Below are 20,410 nucleotides of genomic sequence, written 5' to 3'. Positions count from 1 at the left end.
CCTGTTGTTGTAAAAGTAGTAAGTAGAGATAAATAAAAAGAAAAAATTTTACTTAGCCTAGGTCTTACCACCCAGAGATATTTATTATATGGTTCTTTTCAGAATCCCCTCATCAAATGAAAATGATTCGAAAGTTGAACATCAAGATAAGTTATTTTAAGTCAGTCTAATCTTCTCGAGTCAACACATTGGAGTGGTTCTTACAGATGTTTTACTTGGATATTCTCTAATTGTTTACTTCATAGAGACTGTGTAGTTAAAATATTAATAAATTCCAGTGTTGGGAGAAAGAAATACTTGCAGTTGTAGTGGTTGGAGATTGGTGGAAGCATTTCAAACAGATTTAATATGAAGATATAATTTGATAGAAATTGTTGAAGAACAGTTTGGCCCTGAAAATACAGAGTTTGAAATTATTTTTAGTTATGATTAGGAGGTGGAGGATAAAGATGGGACTGATATTACGTGCTACAAAAATTGGCAAGATGGTATCCACTATATCTGTTACATTAACCACAGAGGAAAAGGAAAGTTAAAGTTTGTTTCTTGGCAAGAGTGGAAGAGGAAGAAGTTCTTTTTGAGGTAGTTAAAAACATAGGTAGTAACATGAAGTTAAAATATTTAAATTTTGATAACTTACTGAATTTTTTTATTGATTCAGTAGGCATTTATTGGAGATCTGGTATGTGCTAGGCTCTGGGGGACAATGAAAGAAGAAGGTCTACTTACTTTCATGACCCATAATCTAGAGGATTGTGAAAATTAGATTTGGGAAGTTTTATTTTATGATGGTAGTAGTTGAAACAGTCTCTGTTGCCAGGAGACAAGAAGTTTTGGCTAAAAATTGTACATGGAATTTTAGATCTAGAAGATACCATAATGATGCTCAACCTTCTTGTTTTTCAGGTGGATTACCAAGGTCAGAGACGAGTGGTGCTTTGGTCAAGGTCACTCAATAGTTTGGCTATTTGGGTCTTGAATTCAGGTCCTGATTCTCTGTATAGGGCTTTTTCCTAAATCATTGAATTTTGGATTAAATCACCAGAAGATAGGAATCAGTTTAGAAATATTTATCAGATGCCCACCATGCAGAGATTCAGTGGAGGAAACAAACATATTCCTATTCTTCAGGAGCTTATGCAAAGAATTCTTTCAATTATAATTAATAGAAATCCATCTCAAACTGACGCAGAAGGGAGACTTTATTGGTTTGTGTAACCAGAAAAGGCGTGAGTGAGTCTGGCCTCACACCCATTAAACTGGAATGACGGCCTCAAGACATCAGGACCCCTAGGTGTGTCTGTCTTACATTTTGGCGTATGTATATGTATTGGACTGGTGATTTTTGGGCAGCCACGAACTTCTTCAATTTACTCCTTTCATTGTTGGGGAACAGCTTCTGACAGCTTTGGGATTGCCTCTTTACAGCGTATGATGGAATAGGAAAGAGCTATTTCCTATTGGGAAGACAATCAGGGAATGAATAGCATGGCCCGGTCTACTTCACATTCCCACCTGTGGTGGAGGGTGGTGTCTGACTGACAGCCCCACTGAAATCACATCGTGTGGGAGAGTTTCTGTAAAAGGTGAGCATTAGGAGTGCTGGGAACACAGAATAGTAAGGAGATGGACTACTGGACGCCCCTGGGCACCTTGCACACAAAGCTGTAGTAAATGTCACACGTGTGCCACAGGAGTCAGGGCCTGGGGACGCCAGGGAAGATTCCTAAAGGTGAAAGAACTGAGTCTTGATGCGTGAGAAGGATTTTTGTGAGTGACGTGGAAGCATGAGAGGAGATCCAGGTAGTAGAAAACAGTGCAGTATGAATTGGAGACTTGTGCAGGGTGTTTTCGGAGAACTGTCATCGACTCCTGTGACATTTGGGAGAAAATTAGGAAGATAGGTTTGGCTGAGAGTGTGAAGCACTTGAATGTCAGAGTAAGGAATTTGGCTCTTATTCTGTGGACCACGGGGAACCATTGGAACATTTTGATCCAGGGACAAAGGTATTGTAGGAAGGTAAGTAGAGGAGCATAAGAGTGATTATCCATTTGGAAAAACTCGATTAAAGAATAATGGAATTTATTTTCAGAGGAACTAGGCAATACTGTTCTTAACATGAAAAATGTGTAATGATAGTGAACAAAATTACTTAACTACCTTCTGTTTGCCTCTTCAGTCAATTAAGTACACGTACCTTTTCTCACATGAGATCAGAATTTATGTATAATTTCAGTAAGAAAATACTGTGTTATAATGGGCATTATTGCTTTATAAATGACCTTATTAACTTTGATACATGTGAGACGGTATTTTTCTGTGTGGTATTTGGAGATTGTGGGTTGGAAATAGATTATTGATTGAGGAAATGACAATTACATTTTATTAGTTCATAAGTTAAATGGAATGAATATCTTGGGCTGTATTTTCTTTTAAACTCTATTTCAATTAGTTAAATGACAGAAACCAGTCTTGAACCTAAACTTTAGTGCTATGTGTTAATGTTCTTTTTCCTTCTAGTCTTCTGATTTTTTTGTTACTAAGAATTCTCAAAACTGCCCTTGTAACTGGGATTTTTGACACCTGTACCCTGAAACAGTGCTAGAACTGCAGTGTGCTCTGCTTGTGCTCCTGGGCCTCAGACTCTTAGAGAGAAAGCTCCTTCAGCTCTTCTGTCTGCATCTCTTCATAATAATTTACTGTCTCTGTGGCCAGGATGGGACATAGACTCCTTGCTGTCCTCTTCCATCTATTCTCCGTGTCTCTACCCTTAGCTTCCCCTTTTCCCACTCTACAAACCACCTCCTTGAAATCTTTGTTCTTCTCTGACTCACCAGACATTATATGCTCCCCTCACCACCTCATGACTGAAACCTGTTTGGGACTTAGTTGGAATACCTAGTTTATATTAAGGCATATTCACCCCTTTTAAAGTTTTTCTTTCCCTGTCTAGTGTGTAAAACACATTTAAAAAGATAGTCTCTAACTTGAAGTGTTGTTATCTAGAAATGCAAAAAGATAACCCCAAAAGATAAACCAATAGCTCTCTAATTTATACACATGCTAAAATGGAGACTCAGAATTCTGTTCTGAGGATGAATGTTTGTTAAAAGATTTAGCAGTGGTGCGATCTTTCATTTCACATAGAGGAAAGTAAACTTTAGTATTGAATACTATGGTATTTTTGTATTTCTATAGTAGAGTTATACTGAAAAAAATACAACTTTAGAGACACCGTGGAATGCTTATGTTTGTAGATGCAGTATGCTCATACATGGGATGGGCAAATACAGTGTACTTAATTTTTAAAAATCCTATGGCTTTTAAAAAATTATGAAAGTAATACTTGTGAAAGGCTCCTCTTAACTTATCCCTCCTAAGTGTATCCCCATTTCTCCCCTCACCCAGCTCAGGTAACTGCTATTAATGGTTTGACATTTCAGACTCTTTCTATATGTATATAAAAATGTATATGTGGGGGGCTGGCCCGGTGGCTCAGGCGGTTAGAGCTCCGTGCTCCTAACTCCGAAGGCTGCCGGTTCGATTCCCACATGGGCCATTGGGCTCTCAACCACAAGGTTGCCAGTTCAATTCCTCAAGTCCCGCAAGGGATGGTGGGCTGCGCCCCCTGCAACTAGCAACGACAACTGGACCTGGAGCTGAGCTGCGCCCTCCACAACTAAGACTGAAAGGATAACAACTTGATTTGGAAAAAATCCTGGAAGTACACACTGTTCCCCAATAAAGTCCTGTTCCCCTTCCCCAATAAAAAATCTTTAAAAAAAAATGGTTAAGAGAGTACATTTTATTAAAAAAAAAAGTATATGTGTACACACTTTAAAAAAGTAAATGGTGTCTGTATCTCTGAGTCTGTTTGTTTTGTTTGCTCGTTTATTCTGTTTTTTAGATTCCACATATAAGTGAGATCACATGGTATCTGTCTTTCTCAGTCTGACTTATTTCACTTAGCATAATATTCTTAAGGTCCATTCATGTTGTTGCAACTAATAAAAAAACAAAACAAAACAAAAACAACTTCCCAACTGAAAAAAAAAGTAAATAGTGGAATAAAAATTTCAAACACATAGTACTTACTTTGTATCAGGTACTATTCTAAGTTCTTTACATACATTAACTCTTTAATCCTCATTGTAATCCTTTGAAATATGTATTTTTATTATAACCACTTTTTTCGATTTTAAACTTAATTATTAAAATATAACATGCTAAAAAGTACACAGATCATAAGTGTACAGCTCATTTAAATACTACCAAGTGATCACACCATGTAACTCCCACCATTTTAACCCTCACAGCCCATTATATACCCCGTCCCAATACTTCTCTATCCCTTTCTTCTCAGAAATGGCCACTGTCTTGGCTCCTTATACCACAGATTACAGTGGTCTATTTTTGGAATGGATTATACAATATGAGTGTTTTATGCCTGGCTTCTTTGGCTCATTGTGTTCCCAATGGGCATATTGTTGAACCTAGTTGGATTTTTTTTCATTTCCTTTAAAAAAATTTTTTTTATTAAATTTATTGGGATGACATTGGTTAGTAAAGTTAGATAGGTTTCAAGTGTACACTTATATATCATCTATATGTTGCATTGTGTGCTCACCACCCAGAGTCAGTTCTTCCAGCACCATATATTTGACCCCCTTTACCCTCATCTACCACCTCCCTCCCCCTTACCCTCTGGTAACCACTAAACTGTTGTCTGTGTCTGTGAGTTTTTGTTTCTTTGTCTTGTTTCTTTGTTGCTTTCAGTTTTATATCCCACATATGAGTGAAGTTATATGGTTCTCGGCTTTTTCTGTCTGACTTACTTCACTTAGCGTACTAATCTCAAGATCCATCCATGTTGTCGCAAATTCATGCCTTTTTAAAAATATTAAACCACCACATCTAACCAAGCTTTTTCACATGAAATGCTTTTAAGACTTTTTGTATTTGTTCAGTTGATCTTTTGGAGCCTAAATTAGGGATTTTCATCTTTATTCCTATTAAACTTCATTCTGTTGATTTTTAGCCCCTAATACTAATACTTAAAATTTGTCTATTTGGATTTCTTTTAATTCATATATTTGAATAGCTAATAGGTGGCTTAAAAAATGTTAAGATAATAACAGCTGAACACTATTAATAGTTTTCTTGCCCACTCAGTCTTTTACTCTTTTCACAGTTCCTTATGTATTCACCTAGTTTCTATATGCATACGTAGTACAAGCAATTATTAATGCATATTCTTTTGTATATGCATTTTACCTTCAGTGGTGGTTTAAAGTTGTTTTTTTTTTCTTTATAGATGTTGCATATTTCCTTGCATATTCCCTTTATTTCTAGATATGTACTCTTTTGGTTGCTGTTGTAAATGAAATCTTTCTAAATTGTGTATATTTCTGTTGATTCCATGTATTGATTTATATATACAGTTGACCCTTGAACAACACAGAGGTTAGGGGTGCTGACCCCTGCGCAGTTGAAAATCCAAGTATAACTTTTGACTTCCCCCATATTTAACTACAGCCATCCCTTGGTATCCATGGTGGATTGCTTTCACGCTCCCCACCCCCTTTCACAGATATCAAAATCCGAGGATGCTCAAGTCCTTTATGTAATACGACATAGTATTTGCATATAACCTATATTTGCACTTAGGCTACAGCAGGATATACCTGCACATCACTTCATTCGCATGGATTCAGCATAGTGCTCAGCATGTGGCATGTTCAGTTTGCTTTTTGGACCTTTCTGGGATTATTTTCTTCGAATATTTTTGATCTGCGGTTAGTTAATCCACAGATGCAAAACCTGTGGATACAGAGGGCCGATTGTAAATGTAATATTTAACATGTCAATTTATATATAAAATTTTAAAGACTTTTTTACCTTATATTTTTCTCATGGTAGATGATGAAATATTTTACCAATTTCCCGTGAGAAAACAAACCAGCTTTTCCTGTTTGTTTAGTTTCATTCCACGAGCATACTACAACAATGTGTTTTAAAACATTTCCCACAGTAACACTATTTTTAAAAAAGTTCTAATTCTTAAAATGTAAACACAAAAGAATATATGTAATGTATATGTAGATAATGAGGCATGGTAGTGAAACAAATGTCCATGTATCCCCATTGAAAACCAGGGTATGGCAGTCCAGAGCTTCTGTTTTCAGTAGTGACAGTAAGACCCTTCCAGATGATCACCCTGCAAAACGAAACAAAAACCTATAATATTGCGACATAATAAAAAAAACAGCTACCTAAAGTGACTGGAGAGTGAACAGAAGCCTACAGACCCTGGTGTGCATACACACTCTGAGGTGAAAACTGTACGGAGTACGTTTCATTCTCATGGCTTTAGTACTGTGGAAGGGGGAATGGTGGAACAATCACCGTCTTACTGGCTGGGGAAACCAGAGAATGATAATCATGGCCACTCAGTAGAATGTGGAGATTGTGAAAGGGAAAGATCCAGAGAGAGGATCCTGAAGTTCCTTCCCTGTCCCTGAATTCTCACTGATCCCTGAACTGGCAGGCACAGAACAGACTGATTGCAGCTCAGCTAACAAACATCTGAACTGAGACTGGAGCTGTAGTCCAAGAAGCGAGTTTACAGTGTATGCCATCCATGGACTGCCTGCTGAAACAAAAGAAGCAACACTTAAGTAACAGAATCTATATATTGCATTGTGTGTTCATCACCCAGAGTTAACACAATGCAATATAGATGATATATTATAGAAGTGTACACTTGAAACCTATATAATTTTACTAACCAGTGTCACCCCAATAAATTTAATAAGTAAATTTTTAAAAATAGCAATATCTAATCTTCACAAGTTAAAATTTGTAATAGCCAGGATAGAATCCCACAATTATTGGACATAGGAAGAAACGAGGGAGAAGAAAATCAACCAAATGTGGCCTTAGATGAGGCAGATGTTGGAACTAGCTAAATAAAGATTTTAAAGTGAAATTAAAACTATCTTCACTGAAGTAGAACAAAGTATGCTTAAATGAGTAAAAAGATATTTCATCAGAGTAAGATAAAATAAAACCAAATAGAATTTTTATAAGTGAAAAATACAGTATTAGAAACATAAAATTCACATGCTGGATGTAACAGTCTTTTTCTTAAGGTGTAATTAACTTGAAATGTGTCAGAGACTTAAAAGCTAAAATGATTAAATTTATAGAAGAAAATAAAGAATATCTATTTGACATTGGTTTAGACAAAGACTTCCTAAATAGGACACAAAAGGCACAAACTATAAAAGGAAAAATGAAATTGATGTATATATTTAATCAGTATTAAAAACTGTTGCTTTTTGAAAAACAGTAAAGGAAACTAAAAGGCAACCAGAGTCCTGGAGAAAATATTTGTAAAACATTTATATGGCAAATGACTTGTAATCGCAAAACTCAGTAATAATCCATTAAAAGAACGGGCAAAAGATTTGAACAGAGCCTTCACAAAAGAAGATATACCAGCGGTCCAGGAGCTGAGCCATCGGTATCGAATCTGTCTACATCTACATCACACGGGTCGTTTTGGGACTTGGGTGAATAAACAAAGTGTGGTATGTCCATAGAGTGGAGTACTATCCAGCAATGAAAAGGAATGGACTGTTGATACATGCGACTACTTGAATGCGTTTCAAAGAGGTTATGCTGAGTGAGTACTCATTCCTAAAAGTTAGACACATAATGATTCCATTTTTATGACATTCCCCAAAAGGCAGAACTGTAGTGATGGAAAAACAGATCAGCGATTGCCATGGGTAGAGTTGGGAGAAAATGTGACTCTAACGACATAGCATGAGGGAGTTTTTGTTTGTTTATTTTTGGTGATGAAACTGTTTTGTGGTGATAACACAAATCCATGTGTGTTAAAATGCTTACACTGAAAGAAAAAAATTCAACTGAATTTTAAAAATAAAAAAATAATGTAAGTCTAAAATTCAACACAGTTGTTTGTAGCTCTAATATTTTGTACTTTATTAATCCATTTTTCTGTTGGTTGATACTTATTTTTCCCTTTCTTTTGTTATTAAGAACAACAGTGTTGCTATGAACCTTCTTGTGTTGCTTCCCAGCATGCATGTGTGTTTTTCTTAGGGTATGTGACCAGGGGGGAATTGCTGAGTTGTCACACATTCAGAGTCCAGTTTGAGAAGATAATGCCAAATTGCTTTCCAAAGTGGTTTTAGTTTACATCTTTTTCCTACTTACATTTTTTTTCCTTTCAGACATTTGCATGTCTGAAAACGTCTTAATTTTATCCTAACTTTTTAGAAATCATTTTCCTTCAGTATTTTTAAGGCACTGTTCCATTGTCTTCTGGCTTTCAGTGTTAGTATTAGAAAGTCTGTGATTCCTGATCTTTTCAGTACAATCGATTTTTCTGTTTGGAAGCTTATTAACAGAACCACAGTTCTGCTCCTAGAGTTCTCAAATTTCACAATATGTTCACAAATTTCTCAGTATGTTCTTTAGTGTGGGTTTATTTTCATTCAATATGTTGGGTCTTTGGGCGCCCTTTCCATTAACTCTAAATGAATAGCATGAGAATATCTGAAGGGTAAAAAGTTTTGGATATCAGCATTCTGAGAGGCCAGAGCTGGAGTATTTTTCTGTGTTTTTTTCACATAATCCTCCTATTTTTTTTATACTTATCCCCAGTCCTCAGATGTGCCTTGTGACATCCAATCCAGACTAAAAATCTGTTTGCTCTTTCAGAGATGAAACTTTTCCTGAGTGGAGGAAAGGGAACACACTGAAATATGGATTGGAGGAGGTGAATTCAATGCTCTGCATGCTGTCTAGACAATTTGAAATCCATCCTTTCTTATTTTAGCACCTCCCCTGAACTACTTCCTTCCTGCCACTTCCAGAGTTACTCGTTCCTGCCAGTTCTTGATTTTGAGGTGTAAATTGGGTTGGTTCTTTCTACTGTTGGTATGAGTTTGGTTTTCTTCGATTTACCCATCTGTTTTCAGCTTTTAAAATTATGTAGGTTTTTTTTTCCTCTTTCATTTTCTTTATCCTATGGGTTATAGAAGTAAAAAAAAAATTAGCTGTGGTATTAGTTTTTAGAAGGGAGGGAAATTAGATGTTTGTATTTGGCTAGATTCCTTTGGAATTTAAGTTAAAAAATTTTATGGCCCAACTATATGTTACAGCAGAGAAAGTGATGATTTTTTTAAAGCCTTTAATTGTGTTTATTACTAAAAAAAGCTTTATTTTTAAATTTAGCTTTCTGACTCTGTGCCTGTGCCTTTAACACTTTCACAATGATTTTCTGCTCCTCGATAAGGAAAGCACGCTTGATCCTGTCACAGACACATTTAGCACACATGGCTCCACCACAGGTCCTGCTGACATGTTTCTTTGTTTTAGACAACCTCATCAGAACTTTAGGTCTCACAGCACGAACTCTGCGAAGCCGGCACGGACACACGCCACATGCAGATTTTGGTTCTTTCTCTACCTTCTTGTTTCGGGATGGGTTCGGGACAGCCTAGTTTTGCTGAAGGCTGTATTGTGGGACAGCCTCCGACGGTATGTGAAACGCTGGACCATTCTGAATGCTTGTAGACACTGTCTCTGGAAGACAAAAGGGGTGATTTTTTAACTCCCAACCTAACAAGCCAAGTAACTCTTTAAGGAATTTGTTCTCCAGTATTGGGAAGCTTCATACTGATACCAGTGGAGTGTAGAGTCTGAAGAGGTTCTCCCGTAAAGAACCATGAAGCCCTAGTTTTTGAATACTTGACCCAGGTATTTAAGATGGAGAGTGGTAAATGCTTGCAATCTTTTAGGAAATCAATGGCTGTTTTACATGGATATCAGTGAACTCAGGTGTATGTTTCTCAGAGCAGCCACAGCTTTCATCAAATTCTTGGGCAAGTTTTCTCTGCTTGAGGAACAAAGTTAGGTTTTAAAGTGAAGTGATTTAGGGGCTTTATCCTGGTAGATCCACGCTTTGAATCCCCGCATTTTGTCAGTGTTGGACTTTCATGCAGTCAGTTGCAGTGAGAACTGTTTACAAATCACCAGAGAAAATGGTAGGTTTTTTCCCTGCCTTAAATAAAGTACTACTTTATTTTTATTACTTGTTTTCAGTTTATCTACTGTGCCTAATGAGCCTGGTTTTTAGGTTTGTGACTTAGCATCAGTAGTCTTAAGCTATCATGTTTCAAACCTCAGTGTATGGTTGCTAGTATTTTTTTAAATCATTTTTTTTGTGCTTCCAGGCAGAAACAATTCTCTATAATTATGCTACTGCATAATGACAGTTTTCCAACTAAATAAACAGCATGTTGAGATTGTACACTGACTTTTTGAGTCATCATCTTTCACTTGAGTTTTTATTTAGATTTATCCCCTAGTCCAGTAATCTTCTCTAATATTCATCTCTTGCAGTTTTTTTTTTTAAAATCAATTTGCTGTCTTATATTCTCATCGACCTATTGGGGAATGGTGTAACTGTTCTTCATGCATAACAGATATACACCAGTGAATCACACTAAATTAAAAGAATTTTTTTGTTAGGTGGAAGCCAGTCTACCAATGTATCTTTCCCTTCTTAACTGTTTTTATTTTATTTTTAGATCAACCAAGTCATTTCATTGCTCTTCCATTTTCACCTGTCCTTTTCACATTAGTGAATGTCTTTTGCATTATTCTGCAGTATCTTCCTTCAAACATTTTTACTTTTTAAAATTGAACCATCCATTTCTTAGCACTTTGTTTTATTTTTCTCCTTATTTACTTGGCCATCTTACGTACCATGTATTTTTGTTTGTTTATAATCTGTATATTCCTAGAATGTTTAAGCTCAAGTGTAAGAGTTTTTGTATCTTTTTCCACTGCTGTATTCCCAGAGCCTAGAATAGTGCCTGGCATTTAATAATATTGATATACCAGGATCTTTACCCATTCAGAAAGAAATATAAAGAGAAAGGTCTTGATTACTGCATAGTCCTGGATTTGAATCCTGCTTTTACTTCTTACTAGTTCTGTGACCTGGGGCTGGCTAATTGAACAATCGTTACCTGTTTTGTTCTCTAGAAGATTGGTAAATAAACTTGTTGGATTGAAAGTGAGCCATCTCAGTTCTCCTTGACTGCTTTTTTTAAAAAAAATCACTTTATTGAGTTATTAATTGACGTACAATAAACCATACCTATTTGAATAATTTTTGACATACATATTTACCCTTGACTACATCACTGTAATCACCCCAAAAGTTTCTTTATACTGTGTGCGATGTCAGAGGGGTAGTGGATTGGGGGGGTTGTTGTCACTGTGTGAGGGAGATGAATGATAAATGTCTAACTATTACATTGTTTTGTGCATCTGAAACTAATAAAAAAATGTAAAAAAAAATGTTTCTTTATGCCCCCCCCTTATCCCACTTGTTCACTTCTCCTTTCTCCTCTTGCCCCTTCACTCATCTTCAAGCAACCAGTGATATGCTTTCTGTTACTGTAGATTTGTTTTTGCATTTTCTAAAATTTTATGTAAATCAAAAAGACTGTATGTACTCTTTTGCCTGCTTCTTTTCATTTAGCCTAATTATTTTGAGATTTACCTATGTTGTTGGATGTATCAGTAGTTGACTCCTTACTTTTGCTGAATAGTATTCCATTATATGAACACACCACAATTCGTTTATCCATTCATCTGTTGATGGACACGTAGGTTGTTTCTAATTTTTTGCTAGTATAAATAAAGCTATGATGGACATCCATGTATAAGTCTTGGATTGGTTGTAGTTTTCCTTTTCTTTTGGAGAAATACCTAAGAGTGGAATGGCTTGGTTATGCGGTAAATGTGAGCTTAACTTTTTTTTCGAAACAAGCCAAACTTTCTTCCAAAATGATAGTACCATTTTACATTCCCACCAGCAGTATGTGAGAATTCCAGTTTTTCTACATCCTTGCCAACATTTGGTAAGGTCAGTCTTTAATTCTTGCCATCTGTAGGTGTGTAGTGGTATGTCACTGTGTCTTTAATTTTCATTTACCTAGTGACTAATAATATTGAGCACCCTTTTATGTGCTGTTTACCTTCTTTAGAGTGAATATTCAAATCCTTTTGCCTATTTAAAAATTATGCCGTTTTCTTACTGTTGTGCTTTTTTAGTTGTTGAAATTTTGGAGTCATTAATTTATTTAAGCCATGTTTTGATTGAATATAAAATTTACCATTTAATCATTTCTGAGTACATTCACAATGTTGTGTGACCATCACCGTTATCTATTTCCAGAATTTTTCATTATCCCAAACAAAAACTCTGAATCCCTTAGATAATAACTCCTCATTCCCCCCACTCCCAGTCCAGATAGTTTCTGTAAGTGGAGTCATACGGTACTTTTGTGTTTGGCTTATTTCATATAGTGTCATGTTTCCAAGGTTCATTCATGTTGTATCATGTATCAGAATTTTGTTACTTTTTATGGTTGAATAGTGTTTGTTTTGTGTGTGTGTGTGTGAGTGAGTGACATTTTGTTTATCTTGGTACACTTTTTATAATCTATTGACTTTATATGTCAGGATTAATTTCTGATTCTTAATTATATTCCATTGATCTGTATGTCTCTCCTTATCCTAGTACCTCATTGTTTTGATTACTGTAATTTTGTAGTACGTTTTGAAACTAGAAAGTGTGAGCTGTCCAACTTTGCTCATGTTCAAGATGGTTTTGGCTCTTTGGGGTCTCTTGAGTTTTAGGATGGGTTTTTCTATTTCTGCAAAAGAATACCTTTGGGATTTTGATAGGGATTGCATCGAATCTGTAGATTGCTTTGGATAGTATTGTCATCTTAACAATATTAATTTTCTCAGTCCATGAACATGGGATGTGTTGCTTCTGCTTATTTAGATCTTTAATTTTTCTCAGCAGTGTTTTCTTGTTTTCACTGTACAAGTCTTGTGCCTCTCTGGTTGAATGTATTCCCAAGTATTTTATTCTTTTTGATGCTCTTGTAAATGGAATTGAGTCACAAGCAAGGCAGACATCTGCACTGGTTCTTCAGGGATCTGCCAGACGTCCAAAATGTGTAACACTGAGTTTTTGGAGGACGTGGTCCACACTCTGCCCTGGCACCAGGCAGCTGCTCCAGGAATGCAGGCTGCTGTTCTCATTGCCAAGCAGGCGCTGTGGAATGGGCCGTGCTGGCTGGTTTGTGCATTGCTCTCCTACCCAAGATCAGCAACCTTTCCCTTCATCCCTTCATACTGACCGCTCTTCTGGGTGTTGCGTCCAGTTGAGTTCCAGAGTTCCAAGGTAGTTAATTCTGGTCATTTCCACCCCAGTTTACTGGTTCTTCCAGTGGAGGTACCAACTTATAGAGCTTCCTACACTGCCACTGTGTGTGACATACTCTTACTGACAACAGTAAGGAGTTTTTTTCATATATTTGGGACATAAGTCTTTAATCAGATATGTGCTTTGCTAAGATTTTCTTTTAGCCTGTGTCTTATCTTTTCAGTCTCTTAACGGTGTTTCAAAGAGCAAAAGTTTTACATTTCGATGATGTCCAATTTATCCATTTGTCCTTTTATGGATTATGCTTTCAGTGTCTTATCTAAGAAATCTTTGCCTAACCTAAGATCCCAATGATTTTCTTTGATGTTATCTTCTGGAAATTTTATAGTTATAGGTTTAATTTAGGTCTGTTATCCAACTTGAATTTTTTAAAAAAATAAGTGCAGCATATGAAGTTTATTGTTTCATGTGGATAGCTAGTTGTTCTGGCCCCATTTCTCGAATAGGCTATCCTTTTCCCACTGCATTGTCTTTGCATCTTTGTAAAAAATCAGCTGTCTGTATATGTGGGTTTATTTCTGGATGCTACCGTTACATTGATCTATTAGTCTATCTTTACATTGATGCTGCACTGTTTGATTATTGTAGCTTTATAATTCTTGAAATCAGCTAGATTAGTTTTCCAATTTTTTTTCTGTTTCAGAGTTGTTTTGACTGTTCTGTTTTTACATTTTAATACGATTTCAAAAATCAGCTTCTCTCTAAAAAAACTGGGATTTTGATTGGGATTATATCGAATCTGTAGGTCATTTAGGAGAATATTGTAACTTTAACAATATGACGTCTTTCAACCAGTGAACGAGGCATATCTCTTGATTTATTTTTTTTAAATTTCTCCTAGAAATATTTTATAGTTTTCAGTGTACAGATTTTTCACTTATTTTGTCATATTCCTATATATTTCATATTTCTGATGTTATTTTAAATGGTATTTTCTTAAAACCTATTGGTCTGTTTTCTGTTAGTGGATAGAAAAATGATTGATATTTGTGTAGTGATCTTATAACGCGTGGCCTGTTAGTTCTAGTAACTGTTTTGATTCCATTTGATTTTCTATGTGGACAATCATGTCATCTGCAAATAGAGTTTTACTTTTCTTTTATTTTTATGTATTTATTAAATTTATTGGGGTGACATTGGTTAGTAAAATTATATAGATTTCAAGTGTACATTTCTGTAACACGTCATCTATATATTGCATTATGTGTTCACCACCCAGAATCAGTTCTTTCCATTACCATGTATTTGACCCCCTTTTCCTTTTTCTACCACCCTCCTTACCCTCTGGTAACCACTAAACTGTTGTCTGTTTTTGTGAGTTTTTGTTTCTTTGTCTTGTTCCTTTGTTGATTTCAGTTTCGTATCCCACATATGAGTGAAGTCATATGGTTCTTGGCTTTTTCTGTCTGACTGATTTTGCTTGGAATGATAATCTCAAGGTCCATCCATGTTGTCACAAATGGCAGTGTTTCGTCTTTTCTTATAGTCGAGTAATATTCCATTGTATATATGTACCGCATCATCTTTATCCCGGCATCTATCGAAGGACATTTTGGTTGTTTGCATGTCTTAGTCACCGTGAATAATACTACAGTAAACATGGGGGTACATATATCTTTACGTATAAATGTTTCCAGGTTGCTTTAAATAGTCTTCTCTTATCCCAAATATTGAAGTAATGTGTTGTTCTGCTTCCCCAGCCTAAGACAATTTAACATTTAATGATTACATAGATAATATGATTTTTATCACTTATGTTCTGTTGAAGTACATTTCTAGTGTATAGTACAGCATGGAAATGGGAATAAGGAAGGAAGGATTACGTTTAGGGCAAAGGGGAGTTGAAAGAAATAAAAGCCATGTACTTTTTCCCCTCTCCGAGGCCTTGTAAATAGCTTCAGACAGTTAACTTATTTGTAACTGGATTTGTTTGGCTTAAGGTGGGATGACTAATTAAGGAGATATATTTTTATGAATCAATCTGTATGGTTAATATCCCTTTCCAGAACTTGTTTTCATGCCGATTGTTTTCAGTCCTGCCAGTGAACATCATTTTTGACTACCTCTGCGGATTAAGTATGGCTCAGGAAGATACCAGTAGAAGTCCTTATCGCCCAGTAACGACTCTTAAAAAATGGGAAGTCTATAGAAGCAAATTACAAATAAATTGGTATATTTACTTTCTAGTAAGACATCTGATAAAAAAATCTTCTGTAAATTTAATCATTCGCAATGTACTGAGGTGGCATATAACTGACAGTATTTTATTTGGAGCCTAGCTCCATAGTTAATTTTCTTATTTCTATCTCTTTTCTCAATTCATTATGCATACTGGCCTTTGCCCAGTTTCCTATTAGCCCTAAGGAATATAAAATCTACCTTTTAGTTTGCAGAGCTTCACTTGCTTTGCATGAATGAGGTAGTGCTAAAATAATAGTTAATTATCAGTTGAGAAAGAGGTGTGGATTACTTTGGCATTATTCATGGCCGTATTTTGTGTGCCTCAAGCTAGATTTGCTATCTGTTTACTCCCAAAGTGTGTCACTCTCTCATCCAGCTCTCAAGGAATGCAAATTAATTTCATTATTGGCCCTAACAAAACTTAATTAAGAAGACAAATCTACTCTAAGAAATCAAAGCCAAATACATTATTTTTGTTTGAGCCACATTTTGTTTCTTTTTCCTGTTTTTGGCATAACACAAAAATAACTATTGTTGGGATGGCTTCTCATTTAATGTAATCATTTTAGGATTAATTCAAATAGCAGTGAAATAATGCTTCTAATGGAGACTATTTTGATTTATCTTTTAACCTAGAAATAAGAAAAAACATAAAATATACAAGAGACTGATAATATTTTTGTGGAATTCTGAAGCAGGACTAAGGTGATAATGTGATACACTTGTTGCATTAAAGCCTTTTTTTAAGGGGGCAAAAGTCCTTGAGATGATTTTTTTCATGTGTCCTTTCATGTGGACCTATAATATGATTATTGCCAGGGCTTAAAAAGAATTGACTGTTTATAAGCAGTTTTAGTACAATGAACACATAGGTATTACAGTTTATATAAATAAATGTTAATTGAAATTCATAGTTCTTCCATTTTGAAATTATTATGATACCATGAAATAGCAATTAATAATATGCACAATAGCAGTAAAGAGGATACATGTTCATTGTTATAGTTTGATGGTTTGAAATAAACCCCAGTATCCATAAGAATTTTTTTTGTTTTTAATTATCTTTCCTGCTTCGAGGGAAGTTGTCAAATGGAAAAATGATAATTCATTGGAAGCTTTGTGAATTCTTTGTAAGAAAAGTGTATGTAGTTTTAAAATATACTAGTGAAGAGGTGAAAACTACTCAGTGATCATAAAGTCGAGGCGATCAGTAACAAATATTAAACTACTTCCCAGGTAGTGTAATGACCTACAATACTATCAGTTCCTCCCTCCATACTGGGTACTACATTTGTCAAACGTTTTACTTTTCAAAACACTACAAATACTCAACACATTGGTACTATTTTTGCTTTAGACTGGGAGTTGGCAAATACTCTCTGTAAAGGATTAGATAGTAAATGCTTTAAACTTTATGGGCCAAGAGCCAAAATTTAGGACATAATGTAGAGGTACTTACACAACAAGAAAGGAAACAAATTTGTACACATTTTATTGATGCAATTCAAAATATATGTCACTAAATTCAATAATCTAGAAGAAATAGGCAAGTTCTTAGAAACATATACAACCATCCTAGACTGAATCACAAAGAACTGTAAAACCTAAATAGACTGATCAAGAGTAAAGAAATTGAAACAATCATCAGAAACCTCCCAAATGCAAAAGCCCAGGACCAGATGGCTTCACTAGTGAATTCTACCAAACATTCAGAGAAGATTAATACCTGTCTTTCTCAAACTCTTCCAAAAATTGAATAAGAGGCAATACTTTCTAACTCATTTTATGAGGCCAACATTACCTTGATACCAAAACCTGATAAGGATAACACACAAAAAGAAAACTACAGACCAACATCTCAGATGAATACAGACACAAGAATCCTAAACAAAATACTAGCAAGTCGAATACAACAATATATTAAAAAGATCATACATCACGATCAAGTGGGGTTCATTCCAGGGGCACAAGGATGGTTTAACATATGCAAGTAGACCAGTGTGATACACCACATAAACAAAATGAATAAAAATCATATCAGTAGATGTAGAAAAAGCATTTGACAAGATACAGCATCCATCTATGATTAAAACACTTAATAGAATGGATGTAGAAGGAAAATACCTCAACATAATAAAGGCCATATATGACAAACCCTCAGCTAATATCATACTTAATGGTGAAAAATGTGAAAAAGCATTTCCTTTAAGATCAGGAACAAGACAAGGATGCCCCCTCTCACCACTGTTATTTCAACGTAGTATTGGAAATCCTAGCCAGAGCAATCAGGTAAGAGAAAGAAATACAAGGCACGTTAATTGGGAACGAAGAAGTCAAACTGTCACTTTTTGCAGATAACATGATTCTTTATATCAAAAACCCTAAGACTCCACCCCAAAAACTATTAGGAACAATAAACAAATATAGTAAAGTTGCAGAATACAAAACCAGTGTACAAAAATCCATTGCATTCCTGTATACTAACAAATTTCAGAAAAAAAATTCTTTGGAATTGCAACAAAAAGAATAAAATACCTAGGAATAAACTTAACAAAGGATGTGAAGGACCTATCCATTGAAAACTACAAGATATTATTAAAAGAAATTGAAAAAGACACAAAGAAATGTTCATGGATTGGAAGAATCAACATAGTTAAAATGGCCACATTACTCAAAGCAATATACAGACTTAATGCAATCCCCATCAAAATCCCAATGGCACCTTTTAAAGAAATAGAATGAAAAATCATCAGATTTGTATAGACTCACAAAAAACCATGAATAGGCAAAGCAATCCTGAGAAAAAAGAACAAGGCGGAGGTATCACACTTCCTGACTTCAATTTATACTTAAAAGCGACAGTAATCAAAACAGCACGTTATTGACAGAAAAACAGACACAGACCAATAGAATAGAATTGAGAACCCAGAAATAAACCCATATGTATATGTAGATAATTTTTGACAAAGCATCCAAAAGCATACAATGGAGAAAAGAAAGCCTCTTCAATAAATGGTGTTGGGAAAATTGGAAAGCCACGTGCAAAAGAATGAAACTAGACTGCTGTCTGTCACCATATACCAAAATTAACTGAAAATGGATCAAAGTCCTAAATATATGACCTGAAGCAACAAATTGCATAGAAGAAAGCATAGATACTGAACTTATGGAACTTGGGTTTAGAGAGGATTTTATGAATTTGACCTCAAAGGCAAGGGAAGTAAAAGTCAAAATAAATGAACAGGACTATATCAAACTAAAAAGCTTCTGCACAGCAAAAGAAACCATCAACAAAACAAAGTGGCAACCAACTGAATGGGAGAAGATATTTGCAAACAGTGCTTCCAATAAGGGGCTAATACCCGAAATATGTAGTCTTTGATCCATTTTGATGTACGTTTCACATGTACTGAATTGCAGAAGTCTTAATTGTACAGTTTTGACTAAAATATACACTTATGTAACCAACCCACTCCCCAACACTATTTCTGTTTTTCCAGAATGGTCTTTTTGTGCTTACCCAAATCAATCCCTGTTACTCTGGAGGCAGCTGGTGTTCTGATTTTATTTACCTTATATTAATTTAGCCGCTTCTAGTTCTTTTTGTAAATGGAATTATGTAGTATGCACACTTTTGCACCTAACTTTTTTGCTCAGAGTTATGATTGTGATATTCATCAAAGTGTTTGGTGTATTCGAATCTTTATTTTTTATTGCTAAGTGCTATTGCATATTTGTTCTCTTCTTGATGAACAGTTGGGTTGTTTTTAGTTCTGGGCTATTGTGAATAAAGCTGCTATGAAAGTCTTTTTGTAGAAGGGCTTTATTTTATTTATTTTATTTTTTTTGGCTAGGGGTTTATCAATTTTAGAAATCTTTTCAAAGAACCAGATTTTGATTTTATTGTTTTTTTCCTCTGTTGTTTGATCTTTTTAAACATTTCATTGATTTTAGCTCTTTTTATTTTCTTCCATTTACATTCTTTGGATTTAAACTGCTTCTTTTCTAGCTTCTTAACATGGGATCTTAGATAATTGGTTTGAGATTTTTATTTTTTCTAATATAGGCATCTTTTTAATCATCTCTGGAAAATTATTAGCTATTATCTCTTCTAATATTTCTTCTGCTTTGTTCTCTCGCTCCTTCTCTTCAGGGACGCCAATTATACATTGGTTGGAGATGGTATTAGCCCACATGTTTATTATATATATTTTTTTCATTTCTTTTTTGTTTTAGTATTTTTGTTTGGATAACTTCTATTGTTCTGTCTTTGAGTTCACTTATACTTCCTTCAGTTCTTGTTAAGTCCATCCAGTGAATATGAAATTTGTAATATTTTAATTTTCAGTTATAAATTTCCATTTTTAACTTAGAGATTTAATTTCTGTATTAAAAATTTTCATTTGTCATTTATTTTGTTCATCTTTTGTTAATTCTTTAATATATTGATATTAGTCACTTAAAATTCTCTTATGCTAGTATCAACATTCGGGTCATCTGAGGTTCTGGCTATTTTGACTTTCATTACTCTGTTGAATATGGGCCACATTTTAAAAGTTTTTTCAGTATATTATAATCTCTGATTTCATGCTAGACCTTGTATTTATATGAACAATAGAATATCATTTTGAAGTTGAATATCATTTTCTCCCAGAGAAAATTTCTTTCCTATGTCAAGCATGCACACACCACTCAAGAATAGTAATTTTGTTAAGATGTACTTCAGTGTCCTGAACTACTTAATGTTACCTTTGAAAATATTAACTACATTGAAAAGGGTTTACAAATTTGAGAGATGAATCAGTGATGAAGGGAGAGTACATATTTAAGAAAATTTAGTGTTTAATTTCAGGGACACTCACCCTGTCTCAGTATTTTAA

General features: G+C 34.9%; 1 protein-coding gene and 1 pseudogene across 6 annotated transcripts in view; one reads left to right on the top strand and one right to left on the bottom strand.

Annotated features, from left to right (window-relative positions):
• Positions 1-20,410, top strand: part of DOCK3 (dedicator of cytokinesis 3) — a 306,392-nt gene that overhangs the window by 22,697 nt on the left and 263,285 nt on the right. The gene's annotated exons all lie outside the window — the stretch shown is intronic.
• On the bottom strand, positions 9,225-9,595 carry LOC117036793 (60S ribosomal protein L34-like; annotated as a pseudogene).

Source organism: Rhinolophus ferrumequinum, chromosome 17 (assembly GCF_004115265.2).
Source record: "Rhinolophus ferrumequinum isolate MPI-CBG mRhiFer1 chromosome 17, mRhiFer1_v1.p, whole genome shotgun sequence".
NCBI classification, from domain to species: Eukaryota; Metazoa; Chordata; class Mammalia; order Chiroptera; family Rhinolophidae; genus Rhinolophus; species Rhinolophus ferrumequinum.
Note: the sequence above shows the minus strand (reverse complement) of the source record. Positions and strands in the feature narration are given on the sequence as shown.